The sequence below is a fragment of the Schistocerca serialis genome, chromosome 7 (assembly GCF_023864345.2).
Source record: "Schistocerca serialis cubense isolate TAMUIC-IGC-003099 chromosome 7, iqSchSeri2.2, whole genome shotgun sequence".
Taxonomy (NCBI): Eukaryota; Metazoa; Arthropoda; class Insecta; order Orthoptera; family Acrididae; genus Schistocerca; species Schistocerca serialis.
Window position 1 is genome coordinate 539578422 of NC_064644.1, and position 6599 is coordinate 539585020.

Below are 6599 nucleotides of genomic sequence, written 5' to 3' on the forward strand. Positions count from 1 at the left end.
AAATGATGCATGTCGAATTAAAAATAAAAAGAAAAAAATAGCAACACACCTGCTTGACACATCTGAGTGATGGCACACTGCAGCTGAAGTGTATAAAAAAAATAATACCACGGCAATAGTGTTTATCACTGACTTGGTCACAACGATGCAAATTCTAGTCGAGAGAAGCCGTTTCAGTGCAAACAGCATAGAAATATTTCAAAATTATGACTGATTATTTGATACAGTGATACACTGTACATAATTCAAAACTTTATGTGAACTTAACTGCCACAAACGTTAATTTTTAACGCCTCATTTCAGAACAAAGGGACTACAGCCCAGTAAAGAATGAAAAATTTCCTTTAATTTACGTCTGTGGTCACAACCGTTTTGTTAACAAAAATGGTTCAAATGGCTCTGAGCGCTATGGGACTTAACATCTGAGGTCATCAGTCCCCTAGAACTTAGAACTACTTAAACCTAACTAACCTAAGGACATCACACACATCCATGCCCGAGGCAGGATTCGAACCTGCGACTGCAGCGGTCGCGCGGTTCCAGACTGAAGCGCCTAGAACCGCTCGGCCACACCGGCCGACCGTTTTGTTAACAGATTGCCGGTTTCGGTCTATAATGACCATAATCAGATCTGCAGAAAAAAATGGGAAAAAAAGAAACATAAGTACCCTCGAAGATTGACTACAGCTTAAAACCAATAAATAGACCATAATGAAAAGTACTACTGAGATATACGCGTTTGTGCGATTTTAGTATGAAGACGCATGCCTGTTTTATAAAAACAAAGTCCTAGTGTACTGCAGCCATAGTGACATCTTCAAATGTTAAATGCAAAATCAACACCAGTATCGTCAAATATATATAAATAACATCATATGCACGAGTCATGTTGTCAGGAGCACTACTGTTCAAAACAAGCTGCCGTTCAGTAGCCACAAGATGTTTGTGTTGTAAGTTCACCAGATGTCGCTAATGTAGGCATAAATTAGTTTTCAATGATTAATTGAAGGCATAAAATAAAGGGGGATACAGTAGTTGAAGTCTGTAATAAGCTTATAACGTATAAGAGGCAATACAGCAATAAAAAGCGATGAAACAGGACACGACAAAAGTCAGATTCTTAAAAAAAGAAGAGTTCAGATATAGTAGTTTTTTGCTGCAGATCTGATGATGGTCATTATAGACCGATACTGGTAATCTGTTAACAAACAGTTTGTGACCATAGACGTAAAATTAAAGGAAACTTATTATATATACGAATCACTGTTTTATTCGCGACAATGTCGCAGCTTGTGAAGGAATGAAAAGATTCATGCACACATTCAATGGAAAAACTGCTACATTAAACTAGTCTGCTTTGAATGTACATGAGTAGTTGGGAATTACAGATTCTGCAAGGGGACTTTAAAGCGTAAGCTGAATACTGCTATGGAAGATCAAGTAACTTTTATAGAATACTACACTATACTTCAAAGCGAAGCAGATACTTAACACTATTTTTCAAAACTATCAACAGATCTCTCCAGATAGCGGTCGGAGCCTTCCACCAGCCGTTCATTTCGTCAGCGACAGAAATCCGCTCCTTGGTCACACATGACTTCGAGAACCCCCGTGTGAGCGTCCTCACCGCTGGGAAACCGCTGTCCACCAGAGGTTCTAACAGCTTGCCAAAAGAAAGGAAGTCGCGTAGAATGATGTAAGATCTCAGATTACCGATCATTACCCACTTTTGTGGGGGGTTAGCTGAGTTGTAGCCACCATTCAACTATCGATGTTCGCCACATTGCAGTTGGTCCATGTACCTCAATGATTTCACGATGAATCTCTGTGCAATGTGGACGTTTTGCACATACGAGTCAGTGTGTCACCCGTGCTTCAACTGTGGCACACTTCGCAAGTTAGCGCACCATTTCAGTAGGACATTAAGTTGCTTTTTTTACCCGTACCGCAGTTGAACTGGAAACTGGGAGCACACATTCTCCTCTGAAAATGGATCACTCCTGTTACGCCATGGTCTAGCCGTGAGACGACATATGTAATTTACTTTCGGAAGACACAGTGTAATATTTAGCATGGGTATATTTTTTTATTATCTTCGATGTCTACGGCGTTTATTGCAAATGGACAGCCCGAGTGTTACTAACAAGGAACGCCTTGTGCGCAAGGTCAGAAGCTAAATCTTTAGTAAGACACATTTGAAAGTGTTGTGTTAACGATTACAAGTGGAAAAGTGTCCGGGAGGTGTAGAGATCGAACTTCACAGAACGGAAATGGTCGAGATTCAAGAAATGTTCAAAACATTTCCATGAACACAGAATGAAAAACGGTGCGCCACAGTGATCACAAAGGTCCGCATCATCAACCACGAGTTGGTAGTTAGAAACCACGCAAGGCGTTCATCTAGGTAACCACTCTTGCAGAATGCATGTAGAATCGTACAGGTGTAATTGGGTCATGAGAACTGAAGAAATGCGATGGCATGTCACAGTCTGTCTTGGAACTTGTCGTTACATTAGATACTCTTTGATGCGTAAGTGCAGATAGGGAGAGAATGTGTGTTATAAGCACAGAGAAACAAGCATCCAGAGGCTGAATTGGTCAAATAGTTCTAGGTGGTATGAATTGCAAAGTCACACATCTTACAGGAGAATTAGTTCGTTCTAAAGGAGTACGATTTTTATACTGCGATCAGCAATCAAGCAAAAGCAAGATATTTTGACCAGCAGTTAGCCAAAATCAATGCTCATACCATAGTTTTAGTTCTCTTGCGAACAGTTTCCACTGTTGCTTGGTGTGAAGTAAATACTCCCTAATTCCCTTGCAAGATCACGCTCACAGAGAAAAATCGTAGGGGCAGAGCACCTCTAGCTTCTCGCAGCACAATAGATAACTCTCCACCTAGTTTACCATCTACATTAAGAGTCGTCATAGCTGTATACGAATGCTTTAAGGAATTTAGGTTAATGGATGTTGATACAACCCTGTTGGCGCTCTAATTTATAGAGTCCCTTTCTTATGCATTTGTTCTTCAAATCCCGACTGGCTGGAATTGAAAAGAAATTCCTTATTGAACGATGGGGTAAGTTTGCTTATCGCATCCTCAAGTTTTCGGGCCGATTCCGCAGTTGGCCGTGCATCGTCACCATTATGCTTTATTTGAAATTTCGTTATCTTACATTCCTGCTGCAATGTTTAAAGCTATGCAACCATTAACTGCTTCCCTTGAAATCACTCTAATCCATGTCGAGCGCTATTTGTTGTGCATAACGCAATAGGTCACTATCATCATGTCCTATAAATTGTTTCGTCCATCCCTGAAACACGCAAGCACCAGCTTTTGTTAGAAGTGCGTGTTGTCCTCATTTGAATATCGGTAGTTTTTCTTGTGCAATTCACTTTCATATTACAGCGAACTTTTTCGAAATCTGTTCATAATTGTGTTTTTACTATGCTGTGAATAATCTTCCAAGTCATGTTAGTACCCGCTCCTTGGACAACAACTGTCCTTTAGACCGTTTCGTTGGAGAGCGATTGGTGGCTGCCTGTGCGACAAATATGATGAACCACATGGCTGGACACTTGTTTCAGTATAACTTGTCCTCACGATAGGTAGCATACTACACCACACATTCTTCTGACCTATCTTGCTGAAACGCTAATGTGTCCCACTCCTTGTGTCCCACTCCTTTCTCACACTGCGAAATTCCTTGGGTTCCTGAATCCTCGTAGTAAAGGGAAGGCAGGATTCGGTTACGATTGTGGACGGGGCCGTAATCTGTTGCTACTGGTTGCCTTTTACAGTTACACGCAATTTATTTCAAAACAGTAATTCCAGACTCGGGCAACGGCCTTGCCGCAGTGGATACACCGGTTCCTGTGAGATCACCGAAGTTAAGCGCTGTCGGGCGTGGTCGGCACTTGGATGGGTGACCATCTAGGCCGCCATGTGCTGTTGTAATTTTTCGGGATGCACTCAGCCTCGTCATGCCAATTGTGGAGCTGCTCGACCGAATTGCTGCGGCTTCGGTCAAGAATACCATCTTACGACCGGGAGAGCGGTGTGCTGACCCCACGCCCCTCCTATCCGCATCCCCCACCGAGGATGACACGGTGGTCAGATGGTCCCCGTAGACCACTCGTGGCTTGAAGACGGAGTGCTTTAATTCCAGACTCAACAATAAATAAAAATTCCGCACGTTATTAATGAAGGAATAAACACCTGTGTATATAATAGTGTTTTCAGTGAGTTACAATTTAGCAAATCACCATTAAATACAGATACAGCAGATAATGTTTTAAAAGCAAGCCACTGTGATAAGACCTTACACCCCAGGAATGGCAATAAATTAAGAATTGTTTGAAACTCGCTGCAACTTACAAATTACAACTATTGAAACATTAAAGGCAAGTCGCTACAAAAACGGAAAAAAGAAGGCATCAGACGCCACAAATGGCAGTAAGTAAGGTTTTAGAGGCTTAATGTGTAAATACAAATTCCAAATTAGAATTTTAAGGCAAATGACCCCAATCACGGCTGAAGCCCTTACACGCGAGGAACGGCAATAATATAAAAAATTTAGAAACCTGCTGTAAAACAGCAAACACAATAGCAGGTTAATTAAAAAATAAGCAATTGATCACCAAACGGGTAAAATGAGACAATAAGACAATGGTAAACTTTATAACACAACCCGTAACATCCACAGAACACTACACTGCCAGATTTATTCCAGAAGGTGACCAGAAATATTAACTAGACATATATATACTTTAATGTAGGCATTACAGGGTATTATAATAAATAATACAACAATAAAACACAAGGACTAGTACATTAGTTCCTTAAAGGGTACTGAGGCAGATTATACCCGCCGACGGTGAGATATAAAGGAGCGTTACACTGAACTACTGGCCATCAGACCTCCTTTTAGAACACACATGTCTTACAAGAATCAAGCGGCCACAGACGGTGCTCCACGAATCGACCTCTGAGAAAGTCTAGCAACAAACACGTTCGCGAGTGACGAGATAGGCAGCCAAGACTTGCATTCACTTCACAAGTTGGTAACTCAGACTAGTGGCAATCTAACGGATGGCTAATGATAATCTTGATGAAGCTACCTGACGTCCCATAAACCAAATGCAACGATGGAACAACACGCCAAGGCCGGAACTGATGGTCTGTACTACGTCCCCAGAATACTGTGTTTAGAGGGCCCGGAACGACAAAGGAAACACTACCACCAGAGTAGAAGAATCGCCAGCCGGCCTATAATTAAGAAAGCTGTCAAAACAACACGCCTTACCGGACAGCAGCGGCAAGGCGAGGAAACGTACACTGTGGTTTCATACACTAACCTCCAGGGCAGGTAACTGGGGCGTTAGCGGCCACCGGGCAAGAAAAATTACCGCTGGTTGAACTTAACAAATTGTAACAAGTTGAACACAGTAAATAGTAATAAGAAGTCGAGGAAAGCTAATCAGATCCGCCTTCCCCAAGCACTCCACTCGCTGCTCCTTACCTTGGCGACACTACGAGCAGCAACACAAACCCAAGTCACTGGAGAATCAAGAGATGTCACAATGATGGAGGTTTCTCTGCTTGGACTGAAATGCACTCATCTTGCTGGATCCGGTTTACGTTGATGTCGTGCACCCTCTTGACCACAGCCCTTCCATCCGATAGTCCATGCGTGCTGCCAGAGGTCCGGTGTGTTCTGGTACTGCATAGACCTGGCTCCTCCTGAGTTCCCAACCGAACTGGCCCACTCACACGATCCGGAAAAACAGCGACGTCGCCTCAAAGATAGGGCAACAGTTACTATATACCGATATCCGCCGCTGCTGCCACCAGCGGACAGGCAACGCTGGTGAAACTCAGTGGCGCCAGTGAACACGAGAAGAAGACATACAACCGCAACCATGCCAACTAAACGATACCGTCTGGCCTTCAACAGAGGGCGGAAACCTACAAACAGCACCAACGCGAGCCGCCGCACGGCTCAGTTCCATCATTCCGATGAAATGTCAACATCGGCAATAGTTGTGATAGACATAATAGAATTTTTCCTTTGTTTGTCGTTGCCATTGCTCTGCCTTGTATCACCACTATCACTGTAGCACTGTTGTGAGTTACTCGTCGACTAAGTAGTTCAACTACGCTCCGTATCCTCATGACGTGCTCACTATTCTATACCTTCAGTTACGCCCCTTGTTGCCATTAGCATCCGGTATTGAGGTTGAATGTCTGGCGTTGAGTGCCATACACATTGTTGGCATGTTGCAACCTTACAATCAAGAGGTTCCTCATCATTTCAAAACAACGGGATTTTTAATCCGGGGAACAATGATAGGATTGATGCACGAATTCAAGGAAAAAACTGCTGCATTAATGTACTCCACCTTGAAAGTACGTGAGCGGCTGGGGATAATAGATTCTAAGAGGTGACTTCAAGAAGTAAACTGAATTTTAATGTGGTTGATTGGTTGATTCGGGGGAGGGGACCAAACAGCGACGTCATCGGCCCCATCGGATTAGGGGAGGATGGGTAAGGAAGTCGACCGCGCTCTCTCAAGGGAACAAGTCAAGTATTGACCTG

The 6599-nt window shown here is 43.1% G+C and overlaps 1 pseudogene; it reads left to right on the forward strand.

Annotated features, from left to right (window-relative positions):
• The first annotated feature begins 3840 nt into the window (after positions 1-3840).
• LOC126413503 (5S ribosomal RNA) lies at positions 3841-3958 on the forward strand (annotated as a pseudogene).
• The last annotated feature ends 2641 nt before the right edge of the window (positions 3959-6599 follow it).